Raw genomic sequence first — 25761 nt, 5'->3', positions numbered from 1 at the left:
ATTTAGATGTTTTATTCCTTCCCCACCACCCACCCCCGCGACTCACCACCCACCGCCTTCAAATTCCATCCGCCACTGTGCCTGAGACAAGTTAGCAAGGCGATTGAAGTGGGTGGCACACCAAGTGCTGCAGGCCCATGAGTAGCTTTTAATTTACAGGCCCTGGGTGCATGTAGTACCACTTTACGAGGGACTTATAAGTAAATTAAATTTGCCAATTGGGGATAAGCCTATGTTACCATGTTTTAAAGAGTAAGCACATGCACTTCATTACTGGTTATCAGTGGTAAAGTGTGCAGAGTCCTAAGACCAACAAAAACTAGATCATATAAATATGGAGGAATAGGGCAAAAGGTCTGGGGGAAGACAACCATAATGCTTACAGGTCTAACTGTTTTCAAGTAATCAAGAGAAGAAGGGAAAAAAGACAAGGCTAGAATCCTTTGAAACAATCTATGAAAATTGAGAAGAGAAAAAAAGACAAGGGTAGAAATTGTCATCCAAAAGAGTTATTTGAGCACCTAAATTCCAAACCAGAGGAAGAGGAATATTAACGGACCCTGTTGAAAGGTAAATGGAAAGATATAACCAGTGATGCCCTTGTCTGGATGAGCTTCAAATATAGATTCTTAAAATAACAAAAAGAGATGTGTTAAGTCAAATTGCATTATGGGATCAACAATGACTTTTGAGTAAAGGTCTTATCATGTGGATTTTTGTCTATCTCACACACACACTAACTTAATTTTTCCGGGAAAAACCCCTCGAGAAAAACCCCACCGGGGATTGGTGGGTCAGTGTCACGATCATGACCCAGAGACGAGCTGCTAGAAACCCTGCCAAGATCTTGATTGCCCCTTTGAGTAGAGAAATTGGTCTATAGCTGCCACGTAAGAGAGGATCCTTCCCAGGTTTGGGGAGAACCGAGATGAGGGCCTTATTCAAGCTGGAGCCAAGAGATTCTGTGTGCTCCCCATCCCAGAAGGCCTCTTGGAGGAAATTCACCACCTCCTCCCCATCCACTTGTATAAACTCCGCCGGGAAGCCATCCTTCCCAGGGGCTTTGTTGTACTGAAGGTCAGTGATGGCCTCTGCTATTTCTGCCTTGTTAATCCCCCTTCGGAGCAGGTCGCTGCCTGACTTATTGAGACACGGAAGGTGCACACTGTCAAAAAAGGTGTCCAATTGGACAGGGTCTACCGCCACCTCTGGGATGTACAAGTCCCTGTAAAAAAGCAGCAAACTCATTTACGATGTCCTGCGGTTGGCTGGGAATGTTGTCTGCAAGGGACCTCTTGACTTAGATTTCTGTGAGGAGATGGTTGAACTGCAGGAAGAACTGGCATTTGGGCCCCATCGTCACATAAACAGACCCCGCGCACAGAGTCATATTGTCTGGTTGGAACAGGACGAATGTGTATCGACCATCCAGGTTTGTTCACGGCTTGAGTACAGTAACGGCCAAGGATTTACGCACACCGCATTTTCAGGGCTGTCCAGTCCCGTCAGCCGAGGAGGGTGGGCGCCTGCTGTAAATAACCCTTTCCTCCCAAGTGCAACAAAGCTTCTCCACCTCCTTAGGAATGAGGTGGGTCACCTGGCGCAGGGCCACATCAACTTCTTTAGATTGGGGATACACAACGACCATCTTGCGACTAATAAAATACATGAGACCATTCACATTCCAGGAGATGGCATGCAGAGGTTTGGGGTGACACATCGCAGTGCTGACCAGCGAGTCGTAGCATCACAAAGGTAGGAGGGAGGGGGAGGGGAGTCGAGGGGGTGTAAAAACACAGAGGGAAAGAAAGAATAGGAAAGGAAGAGGGGAAAAGAAGGGGAAATGAATGTCAGTAGAAAAGAAATGGGGAAGAGAAGGGGACCATGATGAAGGGGGATAAAAAAAATTCTACGGGTGTGGGGAAGAGGAGGGAGGCTCGAGTGAAGTGGAAGGGCAGGAGAGGAAGGCCTAAATCAACGGCAGGGCATGGGCTCGCAAAGGGAGTGGAAGTGACCAAGGACAAACCAGGTAGGAAGCTTAGTGAGGTGCCTCGGTCCACCCCCTCTATATAAGCTAATCTTGTCTTAGGATCACAAAATATATGATGCCAACATAAATCGTATTCAGCAGTCCCTTACTGTTAGTATCCTTTTACCAGAGTGTCCTGCTTCAGAGTTTACAGCTATCAAGGTTTCCTGTTATATATATAAAACTTAGTGTCCCGAAGGCAATGGCCACCTTGTATGCAAACAGACCAACAAAACAAATCCCTTGGAACATGATTGTGTTGACCTTCAAGAGGAATATCATGACATAACCTTATGTACTAAATAAGGTGGTTTCTACCACTTCAGATAACCTGGTTTTTATTGATACCTCTTAAATGAACCATTTATTTATAAGAATAACATCCTTCGTTCCACGTTATGATGGAAATTAACTTGTTGAAGGGTGGTTCCCGTTTTGCCTTGAATCTCGAAGGCTTATAATTCAAAAACTTCCTTTCAGCCTATAGCCAATAACTCTCAATCTAATCGCAGCAGAAACATTGCGGTTCCAGATTCCGTGTTCAATTGTTTCCATCACATCTGACACACGGATGCAGTGTGGTGTGACAACTTCTACACTGCCTGCCCCCATCGACCTTCCTATACACTGCCTATGTAACAGCATAACATAGAAATACATGGCACATCACAACATTAGTATAATGTAGCACAACATAACAAAAGCACAGCGAAGGATTGCATAGCATTCCTATGTACTGCCTAGCAGGAAACTATAACATTACATGGCATAACATAGGCATAACATAGGCATAGAATACTATAACATAAAGGTATCAGCACAACATGAACATAAGCATAGCCTAGACAATCAACACATCATAGTTGTAAGACACCATAACACAACATAATATATTCACAGGGGCCTATTTACGAGTTGGTTTACGCCACGTTTGCACCCCACAACATGTGATGCATGATGTAAACCTTAAGTAAAATTTATGAAGTCACCAAAAGCCACTTTGCATGTCCCTGAATGGATCTGTAAATCTGGAGTAAGGCAATGCTGTGCAAATCACTGCGTTGCCTTACTCTGCCCTGGGAAGGCGTTCAATGGGCGTTGCATAGGTAATCCCACACAACATCCATGGTTTTTGACACATTTACCAGAACTGATAAACCTTTGGAATGTGGCAAAAAGATAGGCCTTCCTTTTTGAGAGGCCAGATTACCAACAGAACCTCTTATAGGCGTAAAAATATATAGAGAGAAAGTAGCCAACCTCGAACAGGAAATGAGACAATTAGAACAAAAATTTGATACATCGCCGGTAACACCACAGGAGCAGATAACATTAGCAGAAATAAAAACACAATTGGAAAATATCCTACAAGAAAGGATAAACAAAAGGTGGGAGGCAAGCAAGATCTCTCAATTTGAATTTGGGGAATCTGCCGGGAAAGTTCTGGCCTGGAAAATAAAATCCGATCAATCTCTTAAATATATTAGAGAGATCCATGTAGAGGGGGAGGCTACAGCAAGATCTTCCAACTTAGATATAGGTAAAACATTCTTTGATTTCTTTGGGGCAATCTATAAAGAAGACCTCCCCAATGACCAACAAGAAAGGGATAAATGGCTTAAGGAAATCTTGCTCCCTACCCTTTCAACAGAACAGAGTAAATCTTTGGAGAGTGAGATAACAGAGGAAGAGGTGAGGAAAGCAATACGTCAATCTAAAAGAGGGAAAGCTGCGGGTCCAGATGGTCTCCCGGGCGAGATATATAGAGCACTGGAAGAAATTATCGCCCCCGTGCTGACAGCCGTATTCAACGATATTTTAATAGATGGAAATCCACCGCCAAAAACATGGGGGGAATCCACAATCGTGCTTATCCCGAAACCAGGCAAATTGCCCCGGGAATGTGGGTCATATCGACCCATATCGCTGCTCAATAATGACTATAAAATCTTCACAACGATAATATCAACAAGACTGAGCGGCGTTATAGGCGACATAGTACACCAAGACCAGAAAGGTTTCATCAAAGGCCGACAATTATCAGAATTAACACAGGATCTGATAGGTACCATAGACATCGCATCAGCTTTCTCCTTACCCCTGGCCACACTCACTCTAGACGCAACTAAAGCGTTTGACAGGGTCAATTGGCTCTACCTCAGCGATGTGCTTAAAAAATTTAACTTTGGAAGTAGACTATGTAGAGCGATATTCCAACTTTACAGGGCCCCCTCTGCCAGACTACTGGTCAATGGTGTCTTGACGGAAGCCTTCTATATCACCAAAGGCACAAGGCAGGGCTGCCCGCTCTCCCCACTCCTCTTCAACCTATATATTGAGCCATTTGCCCAGGTTCTGCGGGCAGAGGCCAATATTCCATCCTTCAGTTTTGGGGAATGGGAGAAGCGGGTAGCATTATACGCGGACGACATCTTGATTTTCACATCTGATCCAGTAATAACATTTCCGGTAGTCATACAGCGAGCAAAGGAATTTGGGCAAATCTCGGGCTACGAAATTAACTCAAGTAAGACTGAAATTATGGCATGGAACATTTCAGAACTAAACTTGGAGATAAACCTTTCAACCTCCATGCGGTACCTTGGGATACAAATCACTCAAGAAGTGGGCAGCATTGAGCAAACCAATATGGACAGAATCCATAGAGAGAGTAAAAAGTTGCTGAGATCCTGGTCACACCTGCCACTCTCCATAACAGGCTGAGTAAATTTAGTTAAAATGTGTATTCTCCCAAAATTTATTTTCGTTTTCAGCGCTATTCCCCTGGCATTTGATCCTAAAATAATTGAAAAAAGTAAACAAGAAATCAACTAATTTATTTGGAACTATAAATCCACCAGACTCGCCTGGAAAAAGCTGAGGAGGAGAAGAGAGAAGGGAGGCCTTGCCTTGCCTGACCTACTATACTATGCCTGGGCCTTCCAGATGTCACACTCTAGAATGCTCCTAAAAATTCCATCTAATATTCCAAACGGGTCAATGTACAGAGCCATGTTAAATGGGGCAAACTTATCAGTAGACGGGTTTTTGTTTAAATTTGCTAGCCAGAAATTCTTCAAAAAAATCAAACTTAAAATACTACTATCATGGGCTAAGACGTGGCTTACCATCAGAAAAAAACTGGGGCTGTCCTACTATTCAAACTTTGCCCCAATTTGGGAATCCCCCGGACTTCCGTTATGCATGAAAGATAGCTTGTCACATATATTAGAACACGCAGGGATAACAAAATGGGGCCAAATATTGAAGGAAGGTTCATTAATTACATGGGACGAGCTTTATGACTATACTGGACCTGCATTGTCCAGATTTAAGTACCTTCAACTGGAGAGTTGGATGAGAGCCCAGCGTAGCAAAGACAAACATCTGGGGAAAGTACGTTTTTTGGAACAACAGCTAGTAGAAAAACCAGCAGGAAAAAAAGAGATAGCCCTATGGTATTGGCAGATTCTCGAAGAAATTGACGGTGACTTCACCCTCCCGGATCAGCTTTGGGGTTCAGTAACTGGCCTTCACTGTGAGGAAAGATGGCTAAATTCTTTTGCCCTTCTACATAAGATTGTAAAACCATCTTGGCTAAAAAGAAATCATCTCTTCTCAGTACATCGCGCATATATCACGCCACTTAAACTTTCCAAATTCCTCCCCGATAAAAAGTGCAATAAATGTAATCTTATGGGGGCATCCGACATCCATATGTTTATGGATTGTCCTGGAATTAGTCAGTTTTGGGAAGAAGTGAAAGCCACTCTAAACTCCATCTTGAATATATCACTCGTGACATCACTACCACTCATCATCTTTGGGTTGGAAGACAATCTTACTAGGTCATTCCTCTTTTACGCTATTTTGCTGGCTAGAAGACAAATCTGCTTGCATTGGACAGAGAAAACAGCCCCATTACACTCAGGATGGCTCACATCGTTATATGAAACATCTAAGGCAGACCTCAATAGATCATGCACTGAGCGCAATCTGGCATTTTGGGATGTGTTGTCCGAATGGAGATAGAATCCGGGGTTTTTTTTTTTCCCCCGGGTCCTATGATTATGCCGTAACACTCCGTGGACTGGGTCTGGCCTCGATACGATATTTGGTCCCAAGGGTTGAAATAAACCTTGATGGAGTCAGCTTAAACACCTCAAGTCTCTGGGATTTCTCTTCCACCTCCAAATAACTCGAGTTCTGGTACAGGAAAGAGGGCACAAAAACCACTTTTGCTGCGAAGTAAAGGACTCGCTAGGTGGTTGGTATCTCCTATACTGAGGGGATGGCAAATGAGGACAAAAAAAAAAAAAAAGACACCATAACACAACATAATATATTCACAGGGGCCTATTTACGAGATGGTTTACGCCACGTTTGCACCCCACAACATGTGATGCACAATGTAAACCTTAAGTAAAATTTATGAAGCCACGCAAAGCCACTTTGCATGTCCCTGAATGGATCTGTAAATCTGGAGTAAGGCAATGCTGTGCAAATCACTGCGTTGCCTTACTCTGCCCTGGGAAGGCGTTCAATGGACGTTGCATGGGTGTTCCCACACAACGTCCATGGTTTTTGACACATTTACCAGAACTGATAAACCTTTGGAAGGTGGCAAAAAGATAGGCCTTCCCAGGAGAAGACTTACGAGGAGAAATATATGTATTTATCTTCGTTACCTCCCCTTTCTACGTGTGCAGTATTCTGCAGCACACATAGAAAGAGAAATAAATCTCCCAGGATTGTTTTTGTACAGGGACTCCTGTACAAGAAAACAATCCTGCATACAATCAGGCACCCTTGCACCATGGTGTAAGGGTGCCTGCATTGGCGCTAGGCTGCCAAAAGGGTGCCACTGTGAGGGGAAAACGCAGGAATGTGCATATTGCCTTAAATGCAGCACATTCCTGCCCTTTTCCTGTATGAGATGAAGCTCAGCAACCTTGCTGCGCTGCACTGCGCTGCGTGACAAGTTCATAAATAGGCCTCTTAGTGTTGAACAACAAACATAGCGTTTCCACTGAGGAAATGTGGTCCTTCCAGTTAAGTCACCTTGTTTCTAGTCACACGTGTATTCTGGAAATGTAACTTTGCGTGCAGTGCTGCCAGAAAGCTGCAAGCACCCCTGGTATAAAGCATTTTTCCTACTGTGGCACATAACTAGTGGCACATAACTAGTGGCTTATAACTAGTAGATCACAATTGCTGTGGAAGTTTGAGATGTGCTGGCAGACTGAGCCACAGTCACTAGCACCACTCCTGATATTTCCTATTAGAAGCTCCAGCTACATTAGGATGACAGAGCAGCAGAAGTAAATGCTCGTTATCAACATTAGTTGAAGCCATACTCCTCGCCTAATTAAATAAAACGTTTTTATAGGAAAATAGCTGCATCCGGAATAACACCTGGCACAAATTGTTCTTATGCTATTGTGTGTGTGTGTCAGAAAATACTCTATCCTACCAAACGCACAACACCTGCAGACAGAAACAGTCACTCTGCTAATCCATGTCAGAGCAAAAGTCGTCTTCAACCTCCTTCACTAAATAGTATTTTCCTGTCTGGTTTAATGGGAAGGTACATTTAGGGTGCTTTCGTTTGAAGGTGGCAAACTATAGTCAGATTTGTAATTTGAAAGAAGGCCTTGGGACTTTATCCACATATCAGAGAATCAATCGCATTTTTCCCCCCAGAGAGAGACTATTTTGTAATGGTTTCTCCTGTTACGAAACTGGATCGAAACTGTTGGGTTTCCATTTAATGCCAACATATGTTGAATCTAATTTTTCATTTGCAATTCTCTCTTTTCAAAATTACTGCATTGCTACCATGAAAAGCAGAATTTCTTAACACTATAAAATTGCCTAAAACTGGTCTGTGTGGCCTCATTGGTTATAATATGTATTTCCTGTGAAGACCACAGGTCACACCATGGCTTTGTTTGTCACTTGTGTGTTTTTAATTTCAAATTTGTTTTATTGGTTTTAAGGGCAAGAATGATAGGCAAAGCAAAACAGCAGGCATGCAGTAGGCACATGTAGCGAGCGAGACAGACGGGCACGTCTTCTCTAAGAGTCTTCAAAGAAGCAAGTAAAACATGCCGATACAGAAATGCACCGCCGATATTATGGTGAAAGTGCCATGTAAGAAAGTCAACTGAGCAGAACAAGAAGAAGAACCCAGCCCCCCACCCTTTACCCAACATCCCTCCCCTCCCCCCTCCCTGACCAGTATGCCATTTGTCTGGAGCCTCTATTATAGCACATTCAGAGTGGTATGCGACAAGGTGTTCAAGTTTGTGGGGGATCACGTGGTGTTTCCGTGAGCCGTAGAATGTGAAGATATTTCGGGCCTGTGATCTCGTGAAATTCTCTGGATAAGAGGGACAGAAGTGGTTGCCAGACCTTCTGAAAGGAGTCAGCCGTGTGTGTGAGCGTGGCCTGGATACGTTCCACGCCCAACGTGAACCACAGTTTATGCAGCCAGACAGTGTGGGTGGGTATGGTAGAGGATCCCCAGAGAGATAGGATATGTTATGACGCTGCTTGCACGGCAATGCCCATCTGTGTGCCCCGGGGAGACCTCAAAGGGAATGTAAGTGCGTTGGGCAGCCCCAGGATTGTGTATGCAGGAAAGCGCGGGATTTCAGTTTCAAAGGTGGAGTCGATATCATCCAAAACCGCTTTCCAATACCCTTGCAGAGCGCGGCAGTCCCACAGAAGATGGGTCAGAGTGCCCTTTTCACCGCAGCCCCTCCAACACAGCGCGCTTCGAAGTGGATTGCTTTGATTGAGTCTGGCCGGGGTAAGATGCCAGTAGATGGCCAATTTCACCGCCGCTTCCCTGGCACTAGTATTACGAGTGGTGTGTGCAGCTCTGTAGTATACAAACCCCCATTCCTTGGGTGACAGTGCCCTGCCGATTTCTGATTCCCAGCGTTTCTGTCCCGCTGTCTTACCTGGGCCAGCCACGGGAAGTAACATCTTGTAAAGGTCTGAGATAAGGTGCCTATCCGAGTCTTTCGTCACCAGCCATTTCTCGAATGGCGTCATTTGCCGACTAACTAGGGGTGCGCAGTCCGGGCTCAAGAGCCAGTGGCGGAGTTGGAAGTAATGGAACATGTGGGGCCCGGTCACTCCGTAGCCCTGTGTAATATCGGCGAGGGGGAGAAAGCCCTTTAAGTCAAAGAGATGGCCGGCCGAACGGCAGGTCGTACCACGCCACTGCGGAAAGGCACGAGGATCATCGCCCGGCGGAAATTCCGGATTGTCGAAGAGCAGAGTGAGCGGGGAGGGGAAAGTAGTCAGGTTACTCTTGACCGCCACCATGTCCCAGGTGTTCATAATGGTGCGTGTGATGGGGGAGCGGAGAAGATATCGTGGTCTATGCTGGCGGGCAAGGAATGGGATCTTCCACAGTGATGTCTGGGCCATCGCCCTGTCCTGAAATAGCCACCTCTTTTCGGACTCAGGTCTGTACCACTCCACCAAGTAGCGGAGTTGTGAAGCTTGAAAATATTGCAGGAGATTAGGGATCCCGAGACCCCCTTCGTCAACACCTCTGTACGCCACTTATTTATGCAGCCGTGCGCGTTTCTTTTCCCAAATGAACTGATGGAAAGCGGTTTGCAGTTCAGCAAGCGCGCCGGGCGGCGGTAGAACTGGGAGAGTCTGGAAGACAAAAAATCTTAGGTAAGGCTGACATTTTCACTGCCGCTATGCGGCCGAGCAAGGAGAAGGGTTGTTTCGACCATCGCGTACGGTCGGCTCGGATTTGGGAAGCAAGTGTTTTATAGTTAAGGGCCACCGTTGAGTCTGTGGAGGAGGTAAGAGTGATCCCCAGGTATGGTAGCTGCGTAGAAGATTGTAAGTCGCAACCGAAGTCAGGCGTTGGGGTGGTAGGGTGGGCAGTGCTGCCCAGGGGTAAAATCAGGGATTTCCCCCGGTTGATTTTGAAGCCAGAGTGTGTTTTTGAAAAAAAGTTGCTCTTGATGTCAGTGGTGAACAATTAAAGTGGTGAGGCACACATTCACACACCGAAGTACAGGACCCCTTCCTTCCAAGGAGTGCCTGCAGTATGGAGGGAGCTTCCCACAGAGAAATGTGAAAGAGATGGCAGGGTGAAAAATGGGCAAAAGGACACAGTTTATGGTGGCAGGAAAAGGGTGAGAATAGTCCATGAATAAAGAAGTGGGCAGTGTGCCACAGTAAAAAGAGGGAGTGTGCGTTCAAATTATGGTAGAAACTGAAGGAATTGAATGAGAGGCATGAGAGATGTGGACACAGGTAGTTAGAAGAGAGAACGCAGTATAAAAAAAGCTAATTGGAACAAAGCCATTTCAGGGCTCACCTTATGCATGGGCTCTTAGAGCCCAGCCAGACCCTCTGATTATCTCTGACTTGCCTCTTCCTTTAATTTGTTGGCTCATCCACCACTAATTATCAGTGTGTCGGGGCGGGGTACTTTGCTTCTTAACATTTCCAAGTCATCCACTTCCAAGGTTAGAGTTTAGCATCAAAGAGGCAGGAAGATTAAGTAATATATTCATGAGCATAAAGTGCTCTAAACAGGAACAGGCTACGATCTTACCAACTCCTCCCTGGACTGGCAGGATATTTTGGACGAAGGTGGGAGTCATGTGGCTGGGGCACCAGTGAGAAAACGATGCTCCTAATATTCTCATAGTGCAAACGTACTTGTCCAAAGGAACACAACAGCACTCGTTGAAAACAGCGTGGGTCAATATGGTGGTTACATTGTGAGAATGTCCACTCTTAGTATATCTAAGTGTATCCTTAACCTATCTGTGACTGATGATATTTTTAACTGCACAACCACAGGAAAATAAGTAGGTGAGTGCAGCAGTCAGGGGGAGACAGGAAAGTTAATAAGAGACAGCATTCTTTTTTTTATAGAAGCAAATTACTTACACACTGCTTCGAAAAATAATGCAACCAGAAGAGTTGGGTTGTTTCATTAGTTTCTTTTTAATGCGGTCAGTGAAGCCTATGCATTGTCAGCAAATACATTTTGGACAATCAGTTGTTACTTTACTTGATAATTTCCCAAGAGCTGATTCACTTCTCCCCTTTAGAAGTCAGAGTATTGAAACTGTGACCGTAAGTAGGAGAAGGGAATGAGAGGCCAGTGAATAGACAACATGGGACTGGCAGAGGAGACAGGCTGTTTATACTGAATAATAGGAGTGAGCACATCTGCCCTGTGTCCGTAGCCAGGGTCAGAGAGGCATTCTTAAATGTTGTTAATCTAATGTTGCGTTATATCGTGTTATAAGAACTTCTATAGCAGACATCTGCAATGGAAATGCCTACGTATACCACTGACATACCAGTTATGTCTGAATAAACTATTTACACCTGGAGCAACGTGAGATCTCTGAAAATCATATGATATGTCTAGATGATATGCTTGCTTTAATCCTGTATTTCTTTTTTATTAGCTCTATAAACTCGCAAACCAGCTCTACGCCCACGCCTCGTTCCTTAATAATAGGCAATACTGTTAGAATTGAATGTCTTCTATAAGAAGCACACACACCTTTGCACACATAGAAAGGCATTCACACATCCATACACATGCACTCCTTGTATACAGACAATCGCAAACTCGTACACATTTGGAGGCCTAGAAACACAAAACGCACTTGGTGCTTTATCCGACCTACAGTGCAGGCCCATGTTTCCAGACTCCTCCATTTTGTAACTTCTAATAACATCACAACAGAGACAGGCCCACGAGCGTTCACCGAATCAGAAGCCGGAATAAGCTTCTGCTTGATGTAGTTATGCACAAATGCGTACAGACTATCAGCCAGATTTATCAAGCCGAAATCAGCTAGCAAAGGGCCAGATTCTGAGAATCTGGCCCTTTGCGAGCGCTATTTTTGCATTAGGGATTTCGCTATTTTGCGAGCAATTACATTTAAGGAATCTCTATTTGAGATTCCTTAAATGCAATTCATCATCCATTTCAAAATTGCGAATTCGCTATTTCGGCCCGCTATTTACCGCGAGGTCAAACCCCGTGGTAAATAGCGAAAACTTAGAAAAATGCTTTGTTGCATGTTGCTCACACACATGTCCTTAGGACATGTGTGTGCGCAACACCTGTTTTAATTTGCATTTAAGGGGTGCTACAGGGTGTCCTTTGGACACCCCTGGCACCCTTTAAATCGCTATCTTATTTGCGATTAGCTAATTGCTAATCGCAAATAAGGATTACTCCCCATTCATTCCTATGGGCTTTTTGGCCCATAGGAATGAATGGGGAGTTATTCCTTATTTGCGATTAGCAATTTGCTAATCGCAAATAAGGAATGTGTAGGAATCGCTATTTATTTAGCAATTCCTACATGAATCCCGTTTTGCAAGTCCTTAATAGCAATTCGTTATGAATCGCTATTAAGGGCTCGCAAAACGGGAGATTGATGAATCAGGCTGTATGAGTCGGAACATGCACTCCAGACTGCACGGCTCTAAAACACAAAGAGATGTTTACTGTCAAGGTCGGACCAAAGGAACAAAAACAGAGCTGGCAAAAACTCTGACAGAAGGCCTGCTCCCTTCTATCCTCGTGCAGTCTATCACTTTCCGCCTCCTACTCGCCTCTCTCTCTTTACCACCTCTGATCGTTTTCTCTCTACCTTCTCCCTCTATTTTCTCTTGAAACCTCCTATGCCTGCTACAATTAATCTCGGGGAGCTGGGGAAAGTGACAGAGGCAGAGAGAGCTGCCCTGTGCTTGCAGAACAGACCTCCAAGGGTTCCAGACCACTGGGCAACTGCGGGGGGTGGGGGGGACACTAAAACACTGTCAGACCCTGGTTAATGCAACATTCAGCCAGCTGCACTTTTTAAAGCATACATCCCAATATGTGAAGTTAGCATATTAGCACACCACTGAAAGAGTGACTTATTTTGAAAAATTGACTATACTGTCATTCTTTGCCGTTTCATTGAGGTAACTGCCCGACCATAGATTGGTGGTTCTGCACTCTGATTACACTGCAACTGCACATGGTGCAGTTGCAAACTCCCATTTCTCTATGGGAGCTTGTGCGGCAGGCAGAACCGTCCGCTGCACACACTCCCATTGAGAAATGGGAGTTTGTGAAAATCCCTTACGGTGCCTGCCACACGGTGCAGGGATTTTCAGGAAAGCACCATAGGTGCCCCCCAGGCCCCTAAGCAGATGACATGGGGGAAGAGGGCCCTGCTAGGGGCCTCCAATGTTTCTTTCTGACAGCCTTTCCATGTCTGAAAGGCCAACATGGAAAGGCTGTTGGAAATCGACATCGTAATCTCGACGGATGAGCCGACCCTGGTTCCGCCGTCATTGAAGGGATTACTATTCCTTTCCTGTTCCAGCTGGAACACAGAGCCCATTGGAAAGGGCCAGCAGCAGGTTTCAGGTAGGTCCAGGCATGTCCAGTTGGTGGTGGTCAGCTGTGTGCAGGGAGGACTGCGGAAGCATGCTGTGTCCCTATAGCTCACACAAGCGGTCAGCCAACTGACACTTGGAGTCTCTCTGAGTAGTTCAAGGCAATCATGTTCAATCTTCCTTCTTAAGTCAGCAGTGTAGTCTTTCATTCTCAGGCAGTAGGGCAGTCCTTCTTCTGAATCTTTCACAGTTCCAGGAGTAGTCCAATGAGAGGTCCTGATGGTCCCACTTTTATACCTGGTGCCAGCGTTTGTGTGAGGAGTTTGCTAACTTACCCCAAAATGGGTTCTGGTCAGTTCACCTCCTTCCTGTGATCCTGGCTCCAAAATGTCTAGGGGGATAAATGCAAGAGCAGGTGTGGCATCAGGTTTCTTTGCGTGTGCTGCAGGTAGGGCCCTTTGAAGTGTAATCAGGGCAGGGCACTGCTCCTTCCCAGCCACTCTGTTAGGAAGACCATCTCCCCTCATTTATTGGTCCTTTTTGTCTCAATGTCTGGAAGGAATACTCAACCCAAAGCAGTTGAGCCATTCACAATCATGTATTTTTAAGTTACATGTCCTGGTAGTGGAAAACTCTTAAATTCGTTTTTAACTACTGCAAGGCTTACTTTTCTCATAGGGTAATATTGGAGTTACCTTATTACATTTAATAAATAGTAACTTTCAAATGGAAACAATCAGTTCATGTTTGATGTCTTTGGAGCTGTAATGAAAAATTCTGTCTTACGATAAAGTTGGATTTTGAATTACAATTTCTTAATGCATTTTCCTCCCTTAGCCATTTAGGGTCTGAAGCCTATCTCTGGGTCACATGGCTAGCTGTAGCTGACAGTTGGGCTTTGTGTATTCATATTAGACAGCCACACCACAGAGAATTTAGGGGTGCCTGGGTGGGCTATCACTAGCAGGATGGGACGGCAGAGCTTGGCTCAACCCTACTTACACTTGAATAGGCTGTGTCCTCCATCCACACAAGGGCTGCATACCCCCTGTAGTTAGTCTGGAGGCAGAGGAGTCAGGAAACCTTTGCACTTCAAAGAGAAACCTCTAGAAGATTCTCACTCTTCCATGAGGTGCCTCCTATAGATATTGGACCTCAAACACCTGCTCTTCAGTACACTTCGGGACCTGTGGAGACACTGCCAGGAAGAGAGAACTGCTGTGCTGCTGAAAGCACTGCCACTCTGCTGGACTGCTGTTCAGTTGATTACTGTCTTGCTGGAGTGCGGCCTTGCGGCGGTTCTGTCCTCCTGCCTGAGTCAGAGGAATTGTTTCTGCACCTGAACCTAGCACTCCCAGAGGGACTCCAAAGGCTAGTATGCTGGTCTCCAATTCTGAACCACAGGGACATAGCAGGCTCCCAACCATCTGACCCAACACTCAGATCCAGCAGGAGTAAGCCCCTGACCCCCAAATGATGCCCCTAAGGGCTTTGCCCGTTGGTGTTACCTCACTGGAGCTGAAATGAAGGTTTTTAGGTTCTTTGTGACTGCAAATAGGTCAGTGGTGCCAAACCTTGTAGCTTGCTCTGCCCGCCAATGCTAAGTTCCATCAACGCGACCCTTTGAGCTACAGCATTGACTGCTCGCGGAGAGCACCACTGTGAAGCTTTGGCCCAACTGTTTACTACAACAGCAGGATCTCAGTGCTACAGCAATGACTATCCACATTGTCAGGCCTGCTCTTTGCGCTAAATCAATGACCGTCAATGACATTTCCCTGCTCCTTGCGTCCCCCTCTACTTTGGGTGGGATTCTTTCCACTGGCCTGAGAAGGGAACTCTCCAGCGGGACTAACGTAATCCCTGTATCCAACCCACACTCCATTATGGTCGGCCTGAGCTTGCAACTCGCTCTAGGTATCGCATGACCAGATTGCCATGAGTGGCACTTTGGCTTCTCTGCGCTATTTACACTTACATCTTTAAACTTGCACATCTCCGGTCTACCTATTGGATTTTTGTCATTTTGGTCTTGTTTCATTTATTACATTCTGCTCTATTTTTCTAAATTGGTGCAGAATTTTTCTTGTGTTCTGTTTTCTCTTATTTCTGTATGTAGTGCTACATAAATACTTTACACAGAGTTTGACTGCTCTGTGCCAAGCTACCAGAGGATTGACCATAGGTTAATCTAGGGTTTGCTTGTGCCTCACCCTGACAAAGATTATGGTTGCAGCTTAAGTAAGGGGGTTTCACCCCTTCAACCTGAAACACAATTTCATACAGAATACCATGCCAAGGCCATCAGGTTTAACAATTATGTTCTGTTCCTATGCATTGAGTTATAGAGACACAGTTTTGTTTTCTGATTACATTATTGTTATTTGCCACTTCTGTCATTGCATTAATTTCTAGAAAGTTATGTAGAAATATTGAAGCCTCAAGAGATGAATAACAGAAGGGGAAGGGTATTATTAACTGATTGAAGAGGGTGATATAAGTTAAATTAAAGTGCTTATTTGGCAACGTTTATCATAATCCTCATTTCAGAAGATGTATGTCCTTGATTGTTTTACAGTGTGGGCCTGATTTACAAAGTGTTTTCTATGACTAGTTGTGGTGCACACCTGTCTTAGGGCCTGATTTAGAATCTGGTGGATGGGTTTCTTAGCCACAAATATGATGATTGTCCTGTCCTCCACTTGACAAGTGAACTATATCATACAGCACTTGTAAAAAGGTGCATGGGATATCTATCCGCTTCTGACTGAGTAACCTCTTCACCGGACTCTAAATCAGGCCCTTAGATGCGAGTAACTTTTGACTATACAAGCCTGATTGACAAAGCATTTTCTATGTGTAGTTTCCCAAAGTCAAACTTGCGTTCACCAACAGCACTCAATAAGTTATTGTCTAGTCAGTGCTTTTTCTTTAAAAAAAAGGAAAAGTACATATATTTCACATAAGCTACTAAATACTATATACTAAATATTAAATATCTAATTTTAGCATTTAATAAATGTAACAATGTAACCCAGTGTTACCGTATGGAAGCAGTCAGACTTCCTACTGTGAAAATCGTTTTGGGGGATATTTCACTATAAGGACATGGTCAACATTCATTTCTACATGCCCTTTTCTAAATATAATTCACCCTGCTTTTATAGGCAATAAGTCCTACTTAGGGGTGATTAATTAATATTCAAATGTAAGGTTTAGGCCTGTCAAAAGGGGTTATTTTGATAAGTCAAATTTGTAGTTTGAAACTGCCACAAGCTGGTTAGCTGTTTGCAGCTGCCACCCTGAGCACAACGGTAGTCTCCCACGTACAGCCCCCACATGTGCATACACATGTGTACACATGGGTGCACATTTAACCAGCCCCATGCTCCGGACCCTAATTGCGCTACAGCTGCCTTTCTTTAAAAAGGCAGACAAGCTGTAAACACGCTTAGTCCAATTTACCATGAGATTTCCATGTGTGAGACTCAGACAGTAGACACACCTACTGTAAAAGTTCATAAAACCAGGTGATCAAATGCAAAAAAACCTGGCAGACTAAATGGGCAGAACCCCTATGTAACACCCACCTACACAAGAAGTGGGGTCCTACTACTAATATAAATGCTTTATGAATCATGCATGGATATTTGCATGTCATTCTTGCGATTGTATGACGTTACAACGCATGCTTTTACCCCGCATGCCGTTACAACTTAGTTTTTTACCCCGACTTGCTGTTGGTGGTGCGCTGGAGTTTGGAATAGTATAATTTACTATTCCAACTCCAGTGTGTGTAGCAGTAGGGAAGGTATTGGAGTTAAATCCAACCCCTTATACCCCTTAGAGCAAGCCATTTTTGTTTTAATAGCATACGGGGTAAAAGCATGCGTTGTAACGGTTGTTTCCCCATGCGCGCCTAAGCCTACATTAAGAAACACCTTCTCAGAGTAAAAGCTCTGTGAATTTTAATCAAAGTTTTTCTTACTTGAGGTAAAAATAAAATAAACAGCCATGTATTATGCATGTTCCCTGAGAGATGTCACATTCTTGTATTTTGTGAAAACAGTCATTTTTTGCACTGGATGCTCCTACAGTAGGTTTGTCCATGATTATAAAATGTGTTTACATCAGTTTGTACTGAGGATACAATACATTTGTTTGTCATAACACCAATTGCACTACCTTATTTCTGATCCCCAAAACGTAATTTTGTCAGACCACACACATATTGACTGGAAAGCTTCAGTAGCACAAGAAACGTTCTCATAAATCGCAGCTCTGAAATCATTAAAGTGTGCAACAGTAGGACCTACACAGATCAGTAAGGCTTCAGTTGTATCCTCTAGCTATTAATTTTCTGCGTGCCTAACAGATGTATAGAATTCGTAGATTTATGATGCCAGTGTGACTGCTGCCTGGCTGTATGATGGTAACCAGGTATATACACATAGCTGCAGACTAATGACGTGCGCCAAAAGAACCTTCAGTCAGAGGAGTAAATTTAAGTAGCACGGACGTCAACCAATGTGTGTTGGAATCTTGACATCTTTCCCCTTGTCCTAAAGCATGAGTGTAGCCTTTGAGAGCCTGCATCCCTGGCTCTGCTCCTGCACTCATTTATCTTTGCTCTGGTACTCCATCACATCATAAACATGCTCACCTGCTAGCCGCTTCCTGGTCTAGAAGTGAAAATGACCTCTCTTACTCCCCTGCAGAAGCTGCCCTGCCCTGCCCTAATAAATTCAGGCACACATGGCAACATACATCATAGGCCATTGTTGCTCTCTTCAACGATTTTGTTTCAAATATTCTAACTTTTGTTTTGGCATTCGATTTGTAGACTTGCCATGGTAGTAGAAACCCTGCCGCTTCTGTTTCCAAAAACATTTAGCTCTAGCTTTCGATTACATCTGTTCTTTGTTCACCCCTCCCTCCCCCCATCAGTGCCCCTTTCGGAATTTGCTTTTTGTCTCTCTACATCCTGCTTCTGTTCAGCAAGTCACCGTGGTATACGTGAACGCCCTCTCCCGGTTAGCCCCCCGTGAAGACGTATTTAAAGTGTATCCTTTTACATTTGCTTTGCTTCCATTTCTTCTTTTAATTCCACATTAGTTCACTAATCAGTCCATTGGGTCTTATGTTTCGTATTCTATTGTTAACGAGCCTCAGTAGCACAGTGTTCCAGGCGAGTAGTAGCTAGTAGATAACCCTGAAAAAGTATGTGCCTTTCAAATCAGCTATGTTTAGTCTAGTGTTTGCGACACCCTTTTGCTGCTTTTGACTCAAACTGATTTAAGTAAAATGTATAGAACGAACAGGATGCAACCTTCATTTATTGTCTTGCATTACAGTCAAGTCAGTGGCGGCTGGTGACATTTAAAAGTAGTGTGACTTTTAGGAAGTGAGCGACACAGGAAAGCTTAATGGACAAGTATGGGGTCCAGGCTGAGTCCTCCTCCAGAGAAAAAAACTTGAAAAAAAGATTGGCAAATGGTGCATTTTAAAGCAAACTAATTTACTAATAAAGCACTGCTTATAAAGTATTGGGAGCATATAGTTTTGAAATATTAAACACAAAAAAAACTGCCCTATTTCGTGCTGCACTAATATATTCAACAGTTACTGTAATGTGCAAATTGTACAATACAACAAATTCAGACTTTTAAAGTGAGTGCTTGCCCTGTGTCTTGGACTGCATGCAGCATCAACTTTGGAAGAAAATGCTCTAACCAGACTTCGGGAAGAACTCACAGCAGCTGATTGCAATCAGTCATATAGAAATATGTGAAAACAGGTCTTCAAGTGGGATGAAAAATGTGGGGACTCTCTAAAGGGAACATGTAAAAAAAATATCTGTGATTCCCATAGTGTACTGCTACCCGACCAGTATTTTGGTTTCTCTCTGCGATATAATTGTATCCAGATATATAACACAACAACTGACCTACACCTAAAACTATGATTGGCTTTGTCAATGGCTGTTAGCGGTTTAACATAATTGAGTACCAACAAGGATTTGTTATAAATAACCTTCAAAATGTTTCACTTCAGAAATGTTAACAGTATTAAGGCCTGTGGAAGTCGATTTGGCCTTTAGTTATATGCGTTTTATGTTAGATATGTATGCCCTTATTCTTTTCACATCTCGTCCATCTGCACATCTTCAACCACCTCTCTTTCCTCTTCACTACCCCATGTTCACGAATGCACTTCCTTGCATCTCCCTCACTTCACCACTTCCAAACATACAGCGCACCCACTCACATTTAAGCGATTTATTTACTTTTTCTTGTGCCCTGTAAATATTTTGCCATGTGAGCACCCCATCACACACATTTTCACAAAATTGCAATTACAACTGGAATACATTTTCATTGTTCTGTGTGCTTTGCAGTAAGGCAACCCAGTGACAACACTTTGCTTCAGCCTCAGGATCAAAGTCATCTCTTATTCAAAGCCCCTCAGAAACACCTGTCATGGCTCAAATTATGCATGGAAACATAATACAGAAAGAAGTACTTGATTAAATAGCTAACTCTTGAGGGAGGCAAGATTACATGAAACCTGAAAAAAGAGAGGAACTAAATCACTGACATGCATTGCCTTAACTTTGTCTAACACTCATTGTTCGTAAATCAACTCTATAGAAAGCTTTCAAATAATTCCATGTTTTTGTCATTAATGTTGTTAAGGGCATGAAGATATGTAAATGTAAATGTATTTCGATTTATATAGCGCACATTTCACCCAGGGGTCTCAAGGCGCTTGCTTAGGGAACCCGTCCTGGTATTCCCCTGTGAGAGATACCCCGGCAGGGTATTCACAAGGTGAAAGCCAGGCATCCCACCGCGAGAGGCCGTAGTGGAGATTAAGCAAGCTATTGCCCAGAGTCGCAGAGTGTGACCCCGTGAGTCGAGTAGGCACCGGAGCGAGAATTGTCGAGTCCGTGGAATTTTTGAGCCCAAGACCCGCCGAGGCGGGGAATCGAACCCTGGTCCACGGCTGATCTCAGCTTCCGGGTCTGCCGCCTCTAACCACTGAGCCACACTTCTCCAAGATAGGGCCTGTTTTAATGTTACACAGCAGATAACTACTGTAAGCACAGATCTCTCGCTTTGCACTTCACGCAGATATTTGGATCAACCTCCCAAGGGAAGAAGAAACCACATAGTTGCTAACTAACTGATTAGGCCAATTAGTAAATGACCAGTTCTCTCTGACCACAGGAGCATTTGCAGGCCATTGATAAATGTCCTCCGATGTTTGCAGCGCACACAAAATCGTACACTTGAGATTGCACCACTGGCTATGCTACTTTTGAACAATGCATTTTGCTTTTTCATTACATCAAAGCCTGGAGCTTTGGGCAAAGCCGGATTTCTGAGGGTGAAAAACGAAAAACATTGTCAATACATTGGGCCCTTTGTGGGCTATATGCATGCACTTGAGAAGGGGCAGTGCAGTGTAGAGAAAAAAAGCACAGTACTTTTTACCAGCCTAGCATGTGTAGCAATCACCAACAATAGTCACTCTAGAGAGTTTGATAACGTCCGCTGGAGTTTTAAAATGTATGGAGAGATCATTCAATGGGAGGCCCATTTAAATGCCATATGAGTAAAAATTATTTGGAATCAGATAGTCATTTTCTACTGGGTTAGCACCTCTTGTTTGATTGGAACAAGTGATTCTCTAGGCTAGACACTTTCCGGCAGTGAAACAGAAAAGATTTGCAGCTCCCAAGCTGCAGACCAGTAATATTTGCTAAACTCAGACTGACCTGCTCCTCTTTTGGATCCATTTCGCAGTCGGACAAATGCTGCAGCTCCACTTCTAACAGGGCCAGCAAAGTGAAGCCGGGGCCTGGAGTGTCACAGTGGGGGAGGTTAGGGTGGCGAGAGGTCTCAGAACAATATTTATAACCGAAGATTAGCATTCTGACACTTACCATTACAGAGGACAAGACAGCAAAACACACGTTCTTTACTGTGTTTGCGTCCACTCCTATGTGTGATGAATGGGAAAGGGTGGGATCTATGCCTGTGAATTTGGGGCAGCTGCTCTTACGCAGGGAGGGAGACTTCAATGCCCCAAAGCATGATGCTGACAATGTCACTGGTCTATACTAGTGGATTCTGCCATAGAATACAATGACAGTGACTCATTATGAAGGGCTTTAGAACAGTAAGCTCTGCGTCATGCGTCACAGCTCAGAAAGTTGATTAACTGCCTGGCTTCCGTTTCCTACTTCAGAGCGAGGCAGGCCAGGCAGCCTGGGGCGGACAGCACAGACTTAAATACATCGATTTGTTTAGAGATATGATTGTATCTCTAAATAAATCGATTTTATTATTATACAGGAATGTGAAGGTATTTCAGGGGGGGAGCTCCAGAGTCCTAATTGAGAATCCACCTATGAGTCAAGTTGTAGAGGAAGGCAATTCTAGGTGACTGTATTGGGTACCACCCAGCAATGACTGGCAGATGGATTATGAAAAGATAAATGCAGTCTTCTCGATAAGACAGAGGACCATCAAAGTGACTCTGGCGCAAGGCAGCGAGCATATTTACACCAGCTCCGACTGCAGCCATGATGTAGAAGATTGAAACCACATAGAAAATTGTTCCACCATTTATCAAGTCATTGCTAAAGGCGAGGTGACTTGTGCCTCCATGGTCAGCTTTGATCTAAGCATGAGAGAAACATGCTCTGATGCAAACCATCTAGTTGACAAAAGGATCATGTGGGCGTATCTGTGCAGTCTGGAGGAACACCCACTATAAAGTACATACAGGCATGTACTTTGTAGCTGTGCAAAGCTCTGAATATACTGCTTTCAAAGCAGTGGCGTAACGAACCGTGAGGGGGCCCACCTGCAGGGTACTTGAAGGGGCCCCCTCCGGGCTAAATCCAGAGCTCCCCAGCAGAAGTGCGGTGCGGACGGGGCCCCCTGGAGGGTGAGGGCCCCCCGCACTGCGGGGGCTGCAGGGGCCTGTGTTACGCCTCTGTTTCAAAGCAGTTTTCAGTCCTACCAATCGGTGGCGACATGGCCAAACACTAACCATGAGAAATAGTCAGGATGTGCTATCATGGATACTTTCATTAGTGCAACGTACGTTACAATTCTATGTGGCCAATTACCAGTGAGCAGTGAAATAGGGGGTATTCTCTGCCTCAAAATGACCCTGGGAGTGCCTTTAAAAATGAAAATATGCAATTTCCAGACAAAACGTGAATAGCACATGATACCCTTATTCCCAATTTTCCAGTAATATTTCCATGTGTATGTTTCCTGCTGCTAGCTTGCGTAGTGTCTGGGTGAAGCCACAAGACACACAGGGGGATATGTATAAGGAAGTGGTGAAGAGAGCTGTTAGACTTCCTGTCTTAACGCCTCTCTCCACCACTTCTGAAACACAAGGCTACACCGTATTTACAAGAATGTGGTGCAGCCTTGTGTTTCCCCCTGCAATGGCGCTAAGTTTGGCAACTTAGCACAAATGAAGGCACCTCTGCATGCAGGGGAGGATTGTTTTTGTGTAGGAAGGTGTCACATAAACAATCCTAAAATACCATTCAAAGTCACAAAATAGCATTTTTATTTAAAGAATTGTTTATGTACAGGAAGGGACACCTTCCTGTACATAAACAATCCATGACATTTTGTCTTTTTCCATGTGTGCTGCACAAGGCAGCACACATGGAAAGCAAAAACTAGGAGAAATAATGCATTTCCCCTTGTTTTGCCAACTTAAGACCAGGTTTTTCCTTGTCTTAATTTTGGCGCTGCCTTCTGTGTATGCCAACCTTGCTCATAGGGAGCAGCGTCAAAATCAATAGGTGTGACGGTGGAACGCCCACCGGAACACCCACTGCCCACCTCTTTCACGCTAACCATAGCGAGAACGGGGGCTTTATTTACAAGTCATCGTTAAGCCACGTTAAGTAGCTTAATACTGCCTTGTAAATAAGGCTAAGCCCCTATCACCACCACAACGTTGGTAAAAGTGACTTTGTGGTGGCGATAGGGTCTTGTACATATGCCCCACAGTGTCACCATGGTGTTGCAATTATGATGGGACTGGTGACTCCTATATATTTCAATCCCAAAGGAGCCTCTTACTGAATTTTTGGCAAGAATACAGATTCAGATAAAAAACTTAGGTAAACTATCATCATCCCTGCTGAAATTCCTATTTGTTGTTGTAGTGTAAAGATCACCTCGATTATTAATAATAAATAATGTCCCCCCTGTGATTATTGTGATTTGTCTGTACTTTGATCATTATCGTCAACTTGGATTCAAATCGTTAGTGTGTTTTCTCCAAAGTCTAAAATTATATTACTCTATGCACATGGGGACATTATTCACTAAGTTTTTAGGTCTCGCGTGGCATACTGCGCACATGCGCTGTCAAACTCGCGAGATTTTATGTTTTTAGGTGACTTCTCTAGCGAGGGTTAAGCCCTGCCTCTCTTCTCCATTGGCTGGCTTCCTAAACGGTAGCCAGCCATTGGAGAAGAGGTCCTAGTGATGTTCTTCTTTCTCTTTTAGCCCTGTCCTTTTCAGACGGGGCTCCTTGACTTACTGCTGTGGTAAAAGGTGTCTTATCTTCTTTATGGGGTGACAGATGGCCCCATAACGAAGATAAGAAAACTTTTACGCCAGTAGCAAGTCAACCCGAGCCCGTCCGAGTGGGACCGGGCTAAAAGAGAAAAGGCTGTTCTGCCCTGTTAACGGATGCTTGTCCCGTCTTAATATTATCTCCGTTTGGGTTCTAAAAGACTTTTTGTGACCCATAGTGCTTCTCTTGCAGGAGAAAAACAGTAAGGAGATAAAACCCACGCTCAGCCTTGTGAAAATCTTCCGAAGACCAGTCACGTGTGAGGTAGGAGGGGCATCGATTTTTCAGGGGGCACTGATGCGAACAGGCGCAGCTTAACAATGAATAATGACTCAGGGTGACACTGAAAAGCAAGGGCAGTGCTGGGAGATGGTTACCTGGATCTTGTTAGCTGAAATCTCTATGATCTTAGACCATAGAGTCAGCAGGCTGTCGAGGGAGCGGCAAACACAGACACTAGGCTAGAATGTTGGAGACTTCAGTGTGAAACGAAAATGTTACGCGCAGGTAAACCACAGGTCACCAGTGCCTAGAAGCTCCCAGCTACTAGTGCTACATAAATATCGCAAAAGAGAACTCGCAGTGGGAAACGATGACAAAACCAATAGAAAATGTTCTTATGCCTTCTGATGGTTGGCAGGTATGCTGTTTTTGAAAAATAGTTTTGCCCCAAAATGATATAATTCCGATAAGGCAGTATCGTTAATCTGACTCTTTCTCTATCTTGTCTTGTAAACAAACAACATGGCAAGAAAAAATAAGAGTATCGCTGAGCACTGCGAGAGAACACACTTGGAGGGCACGATCTGTGCCCACTATTGCTTCCCACCCATGGCAAGTGGCCAGCCCTCAATCAACCAAAAAATGTAAAGTGCTGTTACAATGAGGACTGATGCGTTTATAACAAATACATGAAAATATGCGCAGGTACTACTCCCACTAACAACATGCAACGGGGAATCAAGTTATGACTTTTGATGCAATTACATAAGATTGGTCGAAACAAACAGCAGGCGTTGGGGTTTAATTACAGACTTTGTGAGTTTGGGCATCATAGCCTACCTCAGACACGTGCTTGGCAGCGCTGCCAGTCAGAATCCGACAAGAGGCTCGGTCCTCACTTCTGATGCCACCTGGGGAGAGAGGTACAAACACGTGTTTATTCCAACGTGATGTGCAGAGGCTGAAGAGCTGGTGCCCTCCCGAGACGTGGATGCACGTGCCCCAACGTCACTGCGAGGGCAAAGTCCTGCCCTGTGGAACTGATGCATTTAAAAATATTACACATGAGAGTAAAGGCGTTTATTGCAAATAAGCCTCCCTCACCCCAAAAAAAAAAAAAAAAAATTAATAAAAACACAGCTGGTTACCACACCTGCAGCAGATTCTAATTCGGGCAGGACTGGTGCCATCCCAGAAATCACTATTTGTATTATATTATGTATTTATGGAATTTATAAAGCGCACTGTGACCATATTGTTATTTTGGCACTAAACGGAACACTGATGAGTTGGAAAATAGCACGTTGACGTTGTAGAGGAGCCAAACGATGCACTTTACAGATGCCCCTAACTACTGTCTTGTTCAAAAATATAGATTTGGGGACAAACATGTTACCCTTTGTAAAATGTTTAGTTATTGTACAATTTTTCAGTTTTGTTTGTTTTTGTTTACCGATGCCTTTATCTAAAATAAA

General features: G+C 44.2%; 1 protein-coding gene across 1 annotated transcript in view; it reads left to right on the top strand.

The window, feature by feature from the left end:
• Nucleotides 1–25761, top strand: part of CHRM3 (cholinergic receptor muscarinic 3) — a 2680897-nt gene that overhangs the window by 2087690 nt on the left and 567446 nt on the right. The gene's annotated exons all lie outside the window — the stretch shown is intronic.

Source organism: Lissotriton helveticus, chromosome 6, assembly GCF_964261635.1.
Source record: "Lissotriton helveticus chromosome 6, aLisHel1.1, whole genome shotgun sequence".
NCBI lineage: Eukaryota > Metazoa > Chordata > Amphibia > Caudata > Salamandridae > Lissotriton > Lissotriton helveticus.
Note: the sequence above shows the minus strand (reverse complement) of the source record. Positions and strands in the feature narration are given on the sequence as shown.